Source organism: Hakea prostrata, chromosome 1 (assembly GCF_041222555.1).
Source record: "Hakea prostrata isolate BN-2017 chromosome 1, UWA_Hpros_2, whole genome shotgun sequence".
In the NCBI taxonomy this organism is placed as follows: Eukaryota; Viridiplantae; Streptophyta; class Magnoliopsida; order Proteales; family Proteaceae; genus Hakea; species Hakea prostrata.
In genome coordinates this window covers 37,977,467-37,990,408 of record NC_142600.1, presented here as the reverse complement: position 1 = coordinate 37,990,408, position 12,942 = coordinate 37,977,467, and the positions used below count along the sequence as shown (strand labels likewise).

Sequence of the window (12,942 nt, the reverse complement as noted above, 5' to 3'; positions counted from 1 at the left end):
CTTGTTTTGGATCTCGATCTTATACTATTCATCCACATGGCATTTGGGTTGTGGATTCTATTCCATTTCTGTGTGATTGTGAAAATTTACTGGTGACGATTTCGTGGAGAATGAGGACGTGGATTCAAATCTACTTCTGCGGCGATTTTTCTATATTGGGAAAAACGAATCTAGGTAAGAATCTTTCTCCCATCTATTTGTAGAATAAATATAGATTTACCAACAATATAAGTTCAAAAATGAAAGTCTTATCATAACAATTTTTGTTGAGAGGTTGTTTTCATAGTGTGACCTCAAGCTATAATTGTGGTCCACCGACCATTGTGCAAGACCCACCATTATAACTTGGCCTTTGTTTAATCTCTTTTTTTGGTTGGCCTTTCTTTAGTCTCATATAGTAATATATAAAAGGATAAATATCACTTACCTCCCCTCTTAGCTGGACAAATAGCACTTACACCCCCTCTTAGTTGGATAATATCACTTACCTCCCATCTTACCTAACAAATATATCAAACACCTCCACTCTATTGACTTTCTCAGTTAAATTTAATTTTTACTGTTAAATATTTTTCTAAAACCCCAAACTACCCTTGGCTAATAATATTTTTTATTTTAAACCCTAAATTATCGTAATCAACCTAACAGTTAAAATACTAAATTAACCTCAATTAAAATAATTGTTAAAAAACCAAAACAACATAATTAAAACCCAAATTATCTTTAATTACTAAAACCCAACATACCTTTTTTAATATATATATATATATATATATATATATATATATATATATATATATATATATATATATATATCAAACAATTAAAAAAAACCCAAAATAGTAGTACATGTTTAATTTTATCAACATACTTTTTTTTTTAATTGCATTTTTAATTTACTTGATAGTAGTACGTGTTTTTTTAATTGTTTCATCAAATTTGTGTTACCAAGGGTAATTTAGTATTTTAATTGTTAGAGTGATTACAGTAATTTAGGGTTTAAAATAAAAAATATTTTTAGCCAAGGGTAGTTTGGGATTTTAGAAAAATATTTAACGGTAAAAGTTAAATTTAACTGAGAAAGTCAATAAAAGGGAGGTGTTTGATATATTTGCTAGGTAAGAGGGGAGGTAAGTGATATTATCCAACTAAGAGGGGGTGTAAGTGCTATTTGTCCAGCTAAGACAGGAGGTAAGTGATATTTACCCTATATAAAACGAATTTTGTGTCTGCCCATGTTTTGAGTTTTCTATATTTGGTTCTTCATGTCACTGATATGTATGTAAAAAAATTTCCACACATATGTATTGAGAACCATTTGTATAGCTTTATGCCATATGAATCCAATCAATTTCTGAATTTGATGTGAATATGATCAACTACTATATTAACACTGTTTATATTCCTTCGGTTTGGATTTTGAATTCCCTTACCCATTACTTCGTTTCTTTGGACTTTAGTATTGACTTACTTAGCCTCTACTATGTTTTGGGATAGGTTATATGGCATTTTTTTCCCTTCTTAATTGGTAGTTTATGAAAATCGTGGCTAAATTATATGTTTCCGTTTGTACGTGAGTTCTTATTAAATATCTACTTCCACACTACATGTGTATTTTGATTTTCATGAAATGACTCTCTGATATGAATTGCCAAATTTGTTTAGTAACCTATCATTTGGTGAATTGTAGTAGTTCGCAACCTATACATCTTTAGTTTTTCATGTCTATTTGCTTTATCTTTTTAAATTCATATGGAGGTAAGAACCTCAAGTATAACTAGTCTGTTAGTTCAAATTTGCAACTCCCATCTTATTTACTGATTGTTAGAGAAAATTTTTCTCTCTCTCCTTTATACTAGCTTGATCTCTAATTATTCTTACTTACTCTCTTAAAAAATTTCGCCTTGACTCCCTCATACTATTGAACTATTACTTTTGTTAATTGTCCTTGGGTCAAAAGGAGACAGGGGCGGACCCAGGATTGAATATTGTGGGGGGCCAAAGAACGAAAGTCTAGATTAGGGAAGAACAAATGCTTTTTCGCCACATATTGTGTGGGCCTTTATAAGACCCATTGGGGCTTCCACCTATGAATTATTTTATTATATTAAAGAATATGCCCACATATTTTGTGGGGCCCACACATATTTGACAAAAATAGGTAAATTATTGATAATAATAATTTTTTTCAACAATATATAGGTAAATTAAAGTATAAAAAAAAAACAAAAAAAAGACTTTCAACCCTAAAAAGTCAAATGCAAACTATTTTTTTTTAGGTAAGAGATACAATATATAGTCAAATAGCAAAAATAACAAAAGAAATAAAGAAACAAAAATACAAAATCTAATAAAGAAAAACAAAAAAAAAAAATGAAAAAAATATAAACAATATATTGTGAAGAAGATTTTTTCCCCAAATTTTCCTTAACCCACGCTTATAGAAAGTTGAAGAAGAATAAATAGGAAAAAATAAACGGAAGAGAATAAATAGAAAGAAAAGAAAAGAAATGAGAGAAATGAGAGAATAAATAAGGATTGAGGAGGAGTTAGTTTCTAATTAGGAATGGCATTTTGAATTTCTAATAAGATTTTTTTTTCAAAAAATTTCTTTAACCCACGATTATAGAAAGAGAAGAGAATAAATAGGAAAAAAAGATGTGAGAGAGAAGAGAGGGGAGAATAAATAGGGATTGAGGAGTTAGTTTTTAACTAGGGATGACAATTATACCCATTATTTTACCTTTCAAAATTATTCTCAAAATTGAGGGGGGGGCCAAATAGTGACATTTCACATGTGAGAAGAGAAAAACACTGAAAAAAATGAAGAAAATTATTACAAAAAGTGAAATAAGAAGGGAATTATTAAAAATATTTAAAAATCCGGGGGGGGCCCATGGCCCCCTCGGCCCCTTAGTGGGTCTGCCCCTGAAAGGAGATGACTAGAGAAACTACTTTCCCTTGATGACTCTGGCTGACCTGGAAGATGAATCATTTAGTCAAAGATTGTTTAAGAATGAAGGCATTATTAGGTGTTTTGGCATTCCTAAACACGACAATCCGCTAATGGAGAGCTATTTTAGTGGTTGAAACCAACCCCTTTTAGTGAAGAGGTCATAGGTTCGACTCTCGCTAAGGCATATTAATATCGCTATCCCCTGGCTTAATAAAGTCCCTTTGTACCAAAAAAAAAAAAAAAAAAAAAAAAAAAAAAAACACGAGAACCCCAAAGATAATAGGCTTAAATAAGACTAATTTTACCTATGAGCGGACTTATTATCCAACGAACCTCTCTACAGCTGACATGCAATAAATTCTAAAGAGATTTTAGGGATATCAAAACATCCCTTGTAAAGAGTAGGGATGGAAGCAAGCACAAATTTTACCTAAACCTGCCATCATACAAAAGAGAGAGCATTAGTCTTCCAAGCGGTTAATTGAGAACTGAGAAGAGATTTTGTTTATAAGAAATTGAAAATCCTTCTTAGAACATCTAGTAGGAAAAAGTTATGTTCTCAAGTATTTACTAGTTAAAGACATTTTCCTTGATTCCAATAATCTGACTAAGAGATTTAAATATTGGAACTAAACGTTATGGTGATATTCTCCATTCTTTACATAATCAGAAAATATAAGAAGTATTCAGCTGGAATAGCTCAGTTGGTTAGAGCGTGTGGCTGTTAACCACAAGGTCGGAGGTTCAAGCCCTCCTTCTAGCGAATATAGAACTATTTTTTTTGCCCTCCTTCTAGCGAATATAGAACTATTTTTTTTATTATGTTTTTGTATTGTGATCCATGCTTTAGTGACAGTATTCCAAAATATTTATTCTTCCTCAAGGAACGCAAGCTCGCTACTGGGGGTGGCCGAAAATTTCGGTAGATTTTCACCCCCTATTTTGGGAGGTATTTTTAGTCATTTTGGGCTGAAACTTGGTGTCTACCTAATTTGATTCCAACAAGCACTCTGGAAAACTTGAGATTCTATAACATCATTTTAAACAATTAAACTCAACATAAATATGCACAAGGATAACAAAGTGATAAATATTATTATAAAACACTAATATACAAATAAGTATACTTGTGTTGGCACCACATGTATCATATCAATACTCAATACGAAGTACTATGCTTCGGTGGATCCATCAGTTGTTTTGTCATGTGATACCATGGTACAAAGCCCAAAGGCTACACAATTGTCATATCACCCCAACCAATACCTTAACCGCAATATCCGGATGTGTTATCCACAATCACATGGTCAAGTTTACAGTGATCATATACCCACATTGCACAATAATATAATCAAGAGCAAAGGATAACCAATGTGAAAGTATATTAAGAAACAAATCAAACAAAAATCTCAAAATAAATCTCAAAGTATAATCAAAATGTGGAATAAAATGATACTAATAGGAGAAAGTAACTATAGAGTATAGCGGAAAATAACTCTATAGGTCAAATGCGGAAGAGTAGATCAAAGCCCTAAAGTAACTATAAAGTATTACAACTAAATAAAAAGTAAGACTAAGTGTCACATCCACCCAGCCGGTACTTTATTTGGCATACCCGAGTGTGTGATCCACAACCCCAAAGATCAGTTCGAGGAAATCAAACTAAGTCAATGTTTAACTATTATAACCAAGATAAGATTTAAAGAGAATTTACAATATAATAAGAGTGTGGAAAAAGATACCAATAGAATAAATCAATGTAGAGTGTAGCGGAAAACCACTCTACAACAACAATGGAAAAGTAGATCAAAAACTAAACTAAGATTACAACCGATTCCCAAAATGGAAAGAAAAGAAGTAAACTAAATCTAAACAAATGTCTCTTCAAATCTATAAATAATGTATCCATAAGTAAAAGCCTCTATGTCCCATCACCGACACACAAGCACTAGAGTCGGGCTAATCTTGATAAGCTCCAGCTTCGTACTAGTAATCTTCACAGTCGTAGTAACAGTAGCTAGTACTTTAGGTACCATATGAGTCATCCGCTTTGACCTCATAGTATTGGCCCTCATAGTCATCTATACCTGTAGATAGATCTAACAAAGTTGTTGCAAAAAGGAGTGGGTTCAAAAGAACTCAGCAAGGCAGTTTATTCCACAATAACACATATAGCATGATAACAAAATAAAGGATGCAATATGATATGAAATAGGCATGCAAGTATGATTATAACTCTATGTATGCTGGTCTCTAATGGCAGACATGCTTTAAGTTATAGCACCATACTCCTCTGGGTAGGTATCAATCACTCTCCCTCAACCATCTTGGTATCTTGGGTTCTCCGATGGTACTTGGGTTCTGCATCCCTCTCAGACATTCCATGGATGGGGTTTAGGTCAGTGTTCTCTCACATCACCATTGGTTTGAGTATTGGCGCATGTCAAGGTTAAACTTAGCCCAATGCAAGTCTTCTACTTAGTTATATCAAGTTAGGGTTAGATACTTAAACTCCTTGCCTCTCGCAATCTTTTCCGGTATCCTTCCCACTAGAGTCAGCGTATCCTATGGCTACAACCAACTCGGACTACGGACTCATCAACTCTATTGGTCATCCACAAGTAGTAAACAAGAAGCTCTCATGTCCTTTCACGGATTGGTTACCAATCTTGAGCGACCATGAGCCCAAGTCTACTACTGCAACCCTACCAATGAATGGCCCCCACATTGTGATTCATGTCCTCTCACGGGTTGGTTACCGGCCTTAAGCGCCCACAAATCCCCATTGCTGCCATCGATTACTCGATCTCAATTCTCTTTTGAATCGAGTCTGATATAACAGGGTAATCCTAGCCAAACACTACTAGACAAGCCCTAGGTATGTCAACCAATAATCAAGGAAAGGGTCAAGGGGCACCATAGGAAATGTCTCATACCACATCCACTGATGTCCAAAGATAGAAATGTCAAAAGGACATTCCCCATTCCCCAATTACACTTAAGCAATCACATTCCAAATCAGTCATTCATAAGCACAATTGACAAATCAATACATAGGGAAATAACCATCAATACATGATCAAAATAATAATTGAATTGCATGAGCAAGTCCTACTATAGTTATAGTACTTACAACAACAATATAATTATAAGAAAATTATAAGAACAGTAGTATGATCATGCAATCCGAAGCAAATATAAGTAAACATGCATTTTAGGTTATTAGGGAGCAACCGTCCTCACCTTAATTAAATTCGAAGATTTCCGGAGAAAAGAATGAGGACAGATCCAAGGTTAGCAAATAAACCCCAAACAAACATAATTTAAGCATTAGGAACAAATCCTCGAAGATCAGAAGTGAAACGGATCAAAACAGACCAAACTTGAGATGCACCAGTATCAAATAATACAAAAGCAGAGGTAGATGATACCAGAATAATACCTGTCACAACATCATGATCTATTTCAGATTTTGAACCCACAACACAGAACACTTTCCCGGAAGGAACATTCGAGGCAGACTTCAAAGCTGACATCTGAGGATTCGGCTTTTGAGTGCAGTTACGGGAATAATAACCCGCCTTCCCACAATTAAAGCAAGTCAAATCCCTACTACCAACAAGAACTGCTGAAGAAGGAAATACAGGTCTCTGGTTATTCACCACTAGACGGGGGTTAGCATAAATCGGTCCAGTACCATGACTACCTGCAACAGGACGCACCGGTCCACTGCTAGAACCGTAGCTCGAGGCAGAGCTAAAACTAGGACTAGCACCTCTAGGGTGAAATGAAGGAGCAGAATAAGGAGTAGGCCTAGAGAATCTCTGGTTACGGTCCACCAAATGGTTCCAGTTCGCAACACAACGCTGGAGCTGATAATTCTCTCTCTCATTATCCTCCACTTTCTTCGCATTCTGAACCATCTCATCATAGTCCACAATCGGATGAATCGCCAAATAAGTCTTCAAAGATGGCCTCAAACCTTTGAAGAATTTCTTTGCCTTTTCATGATCACCCTTAGATGCTACAGGGGCAAAGAAGAATAATTCTTCAAACTTCTTTTGGTACTCCAGAATAGTACTAGGTCCCTGTGTGAGTGCCATGAACTCAGCTTCCTTAGCATCTCTCACAGACTTAGGAAAGTAATTCTTGCAGAAGGCTTCCTTGAGAATTCCCCAAGTAAGAACTGGGCGCAAAGCTTCCAAAATAGGTCTGGTCGCATTCCACCACGCATCAGCTTCATGCTGCAGTCTCTATTCTACACACAAAATCTTCTGAGCTTCATTGCAACGGAGGTTGTGAAAATCTTTTTCCATCTCTCGGATCCACTTGTTAGGGAACAATGTATTCGACGAAATACTAGTGAAAGCAGGGATCTAGAGCTTCAAGAAATGCTCCATCAATCTCGCATGAGGACCAGGGACAAAACCGTCCACAAAAGCACCAGCCGCAGAAGTACCAGCTCCAAGAGGATTAAGAGCTACTTGGGCATTCTGCTGAGTAGTCACGAAACCTTGCATCATAGTAGTGAACTGGTTCTGTTGTTAATGCAACATGTTTCCTAGAATGTTCATCACATCCTATATAGAGACTACTTGCGGTGGATTTGGAGGAGTAGGGTTTCCACCAGGAGGAGGGATTTCAATTCTCGGGATTTCAATACCCTTGCTTCCGGTAGGAATCTCAGTACAAGTCTGATCATCACCACCAGTTTCACCTTCTTGACCATTAATTATAGCGCGATTCCTTAACTGAACCATTCTGCAAAAAGAACTCAAGAAATTAGCAACAACTGTAAAATCAAATCTGAAAAAGATTCTTTAAACCAAACAAGCACCACAACAAGGCTATCACCCATAAACAGAGGCAACATTAGCACAAAGTCCAAAAAGAATCAAAACAGGGCCAAAAACAGAAATTCTGGGCAACAGAAACTGGGCCGGTCGCTTGGGTCAATCGATTGCCACAAGCGACCGCCCTAAGTCTCACGCGACAGAAACGCTTCATATACGGTTTTTGGGTCCCATTTCACTTCTACACTTCTCAAAACAGCATTTGGCCTCTGGGGATTTCGTTCTTAGGGTAAAGAACTCATTTTGGAGACTCCGTTGGCTTCGAATCTACTTCCCACGCGATCTTTACACGCTACTCAGGTAATCTTCTCACAAAACCCTTCTTTTCTATGGTTTGCATGTGAGAAACTACAATGTGCTTCTATTTCTAGGTTTTCTTTGGTGCAAAACATTCCTTTTATTTCCCAAAACATGTCTAGGCATAGATCTACTGTTCACTATGCATTTTTACACTTGCAGGTAATTCCTAGACATGTCCTAACTCTCATTTCGCTTTCTTTTTCACCCAAAAATAGATTTTCACACTAGATGGCTGCTTGCGGAGGTAGGAGAGTACCTAATCGCAGCCGAGGTCATGGTCGGGGTGACTCACATGACCCAGTACACCCAGACTATTTTAGGTCTCCAGAGGCACAGGAGTTGTACTTTGGCCACTTCAGTCATTGTCAGATCGAGTTAGTTTGACTTGTGGTGACTTCGGAGCTAGAGCATTTCCAGATTGAGGACAGGTTCGCGGCGGTAGGTTGGCGAGGTACACTATCCTTGAATGAATCTGCCTATCCGAAACTTATCAGGTTATTCTACAACAACCTGACCTTCCATGATGAGCCAGTGGGAGATCATGATACTAGGCTCGTCATAGAGAGTCGGGTGAAGACCACAGACATTCGCTTCACCACTGAGGAGCTGGCTCACATCCTCGACATTCCATACGTCCACAGCAATAGGAGATGGTTCGAGCCGGGGGCAGAGTTTGATGATGTCATCTTCTAGGAGGAGAGAGCTCTCATTTACTTAGGCATTTGCATAGGGGAGTGCAACGGGGTAAAGTTAGTGACTGAGTTGCTTCCCTCATGCCGGATCATCTCACGGATCATTGCACAGAACCTGCTGCCTAAGGCAAGACATCAGAGTGAGATTTCCCTCATGCAGGCCCTAATGACTTTCTCAGTGTACACTCACTATCAGATAGACTTGGCATGCATCATTCAGAATGCCATGATCTATCGAGTGACACTGATACAAAACTTAAGTCCCTATCAGAATGGTATCCTCGAGTGCCAACTTGATAATTGGGGACCAGGTGATAATTGAGGATTGGGGGCTTGATGTCCTTCCTTCTTGACTTGTTTCTGATCTATCGAGTGACACATCCAAGGAGAGCAAACCTTGGATACGGGAGACTACTGACTCGGATCTTCGAGCACTTCGGGATCGACTTCAAGGGAGAGGAGGCTATTCCGATCGGTCACGACGGTACAATCGGTTACAGATTGGTCGCTCAGATGCACTTACTGGGCGGACCAAATTCACCAAAGATTCCAGCCGAGTCGGAGGACATGGATGTAGAGGCTGATGATGTTGTTCATGAAGACTCACCACCACCATCTCAGTTCAAGACATGGGGCACATTCGAGACTCAGGATACTTCGGAGGTCGCACCACCTTGGGCTAGGGGTCTGTTCACTCGGATGGACCAGTTCGAGCAGGGTCAAGCAGAGATGAGGGGCCAGATAGCAGAGTGCTTTGACATTCTTCGCCAAATGAGGCTAGCACCACCACCACCACCTAGGTTTTTTTTATCCTTTTTTATTCAGTGCAGACTGACTTTGGGGTTTAGACGTGTTTATTGTAGTTTTTTATTCAGCACATGTTCATTCCCTATCTTTTTGTAAAGCGTAGACCACGCTCCGAATTTTGTAAAGCTTTTTCTTATTAATGAAGTACAGTTATGCTTGTTGCATTTTTATTATTGTTTCTTATGCACTTCCTTGATAATTATAATGTGAGAATATGTTTCACTTGGCTTATAGTAAATTATGCAAAAGAAAATTCACTTACTTTCTTAGTTTGTTTCTAACGAAAGATTTTCCTATTATTCGCTCTAGTTCTTTTGAGTCACTTCTGGATCTATGACTCAGATTGCCCATCTAACACTTGTATTAACTATTATTGACTTTGTAAAACCATGGCTCTGATACCACCTCTGTCACACCCCACCCCCTGGTCTAGGTTACCTGCCCGACAACTCGTGGGAGTGATCCGTCACAGGATCCATGGTCTTACCCATCAATAATAATAACTGCAAGTAAAGATAAACATGAGCAAGAATAAGTTCAATAATTAAGTAAAAGAATTATAGGAGTCCAAATACTTCAATAAAATAATCAAGGAAAGGATTAATGATCAAAAAGAATATGAGTTCAGCGGAAGCAATTCAAAATGTTTAAATAAGTTTCTTTCCGGTTTCTTTCTAAAAAGCTAAAAACTTAGACTCAAGTTTATCAAGGTGAGGGGTTCTCCAATTCTTCTCCATACGATGGGCAAACTGCCTGGCAACCTGTCTCCTCCACCCATCAATGGGTTCTATAAGCGCACTCCATGCACTCGCAGAAGCTCCCGCACAGGCTATCTCCATTTCTCATTGTCGGTGCCACATCCTCTTCATACAAGAAGGCTCCTTCATGGGAAACCAATCCATCTTCCAACGCATATCCTCCATCTATACAGGGCTAATATAACATAGAAGAATAAAGGAATGAATTCTGACAAACTCAGTAAGAACAACAATAATTCTCATCCATATGTCAAACCATCATAAATGAATATATGATATGTATGAAGTGCAAAGTATGAATACTGCTAAGATCTAACTATGCAAGTCTCTAACAGTTGATATGCTTTAAGATATACACCAGCCCTCCTCTTGGTAGATCTAGTCACTCTGATCCGGCAAGGACTGGCTACCTAGGGATCCTGGGTAAAAGGGTAGGTCCACATCTGGCTCTCAGACCATGGCTAGGGTTAAGTCAACACTCTCTCACCACGACCATTGGCATGAGTACTGGCGCATGTCGGGGTTTCTAATCCAATGCAGGTCATAATGGTAACATACTACATGAAGTCCAGATACATCCCCTATGGCACCAATCAACTCGGTTCAGTATCCTTTACAACCTAGGAATGAGAACCCTCACGGACTGGCTACTGCTATTGGACTCCATTCCATAACCCTATGGTCATCCACATATTGTTGGGGTGGAATGCTCTCATGACTCCTCACGACACCCGGTCCATTCCTTGGACGTCCATGAGCCCAACCCTAACATATGCAACCCTACCATTTTATGACCAACAGTGGACCATTGAGTCTCCGCACGGACTGGTTACCGCTGTAGGATGAAAAAGAGTCACATCACCGTCGTCACGGGTCATCCGGCTTCAATTCCCCTACCGAAAGGGTAGTAGTATGTGTCACATCCACCCAACCGGTACCCCATCGGGCATACCCAGGTATGTGATCCACACTCCCGAAGATCAAGTATCGAGCAACCATGCCTCCCACATACGCGATAACACAATCATGAACAATAATAATCAAGGTAAAAGCATATAATAAAGAATCATGAATAAGATAAAACAGATAATCAGAGTGCAGAATAAAGATGATACCAAGTGTATAGATATAATTCAAAAGGGAGAGCGAGTGATCAGAAGTCACTTCCTCACATGGCAACGAAAAGTAGATAATTCAAGTTAAGTTACAAAATCAACATCTAAGGAGTATATCAAAGAAAGTTAAGTTACAGATCCGGTCTAAAAGAAGAATTCAAAATATAACGTTAAATAAATGTTTCCTCAGTCACATAAAGTACGTCCTCATAACTATAGAAATCTGAAGTCCAGCACAGCTGCTCCAGCACCAATGTCGAGCTAATCCTGGTGCATAGCATAGTCCTCTTCGGTACCCTCACAATGATCTTCATAGTAGCCACTACCCTGAGGGTAGTATGACTCATCATAGGGTGCTTCAAAGGACGTGCCATTGGTCACTTCAAAACCTGTAGGATAGTCTAACAAAATAATTGCACAAAAATGAATGAGTTCAAAGGAACTCAGCAAGGCAGTTAATCCATAATACATAAACCATATGATACAAGTCATAACATGATGCGAATGATATGAGACAGATGATGCATATATGATTCTAACTCTACATATGCTAGTCTCTATGGTAGACATGCTTTAAGTCATAGCACCATACTTCCTTGGGTAGGTCTCAAATCACTCTTCCCTCAACCATCCAGGTACCTTGGGTTCTCTGATGGGCAAGGTTTAAAGTATCCCTCGATACCATACGATACTAGCCGATACGTATCCATATTTGACCCAACCGATACAATGCATCTCGATACGTCTCTCCATTAAATTACAATAAGATACATTAGCTAAAACGATACAATACTCAATACAGGACCATACGTCTCTTAAAATCACCTAACCGATATGATACTCGATATTGATACTTTAAACCTTGCCGGTGGGACTTGGGTCCTGCATCCCTCTCGGACAAATCCATGGCTGGGGTTTCGGTCACCACTCTCTCACATCACCATTGGTATAAGTATTGGTGCATGTCACAGTAAAGCCTAGCCCAATGCAATTCATCTACTTAGTCATATCATGTCAGATCCAGATACGTCCATTCCTCGCCCTGGGCGATCCTTTCCGGTATCCTTCACACTAGAGTCACGGATATTACTCACCAGACTCCTCAACCCCATTGGTCATCCACAAATAGTAGATGAGAAGCTCTCATGTCCTCTCACGAATATGACTCACCGATCTTCAAGCGCCCGTGAACCCAAGTCTGACTATTTGCAACCCTAACAACAATGGCCCCTTTCAAGTATCTGTAATATGATCTATGTCCTCTCATGGGTTGGTTACTGATCTTGAGTGCCCATCAAACCATACTACTACCACAGGTCATTCAGTCTCAATACCCTTCCGATTCGGGTCTGATATGACAAAGACATCCTAGCCATACATCTAGACAAGTCCTATGTATGTCATCCAATAATTCGGGAAAGCATCGATGGACACCTTCGGAGAACATCCCATACTATTCCC

At 38.6% G+C, this 12,942-nt stretch overlaps 1 non-coding gene across 1 annotated transcript; it reads left to right on the top strand.

The window, feature by feature from the left end:
• The first annotated feature begins 3,645 nt into the window (after window positions 1-3,645).
• Window positions 3,646-3,719, top strand: TRNAN-GUU (transfer RNA asparagine (anticodon GUU)). The gene has a single exon. It is a non-coding gene; the product is annotated as a tRNA-Asn (tRNA).
• The last annotated feature ends 9,223 nt before the right edge of the window (window positions 3,720-12,942 follow it).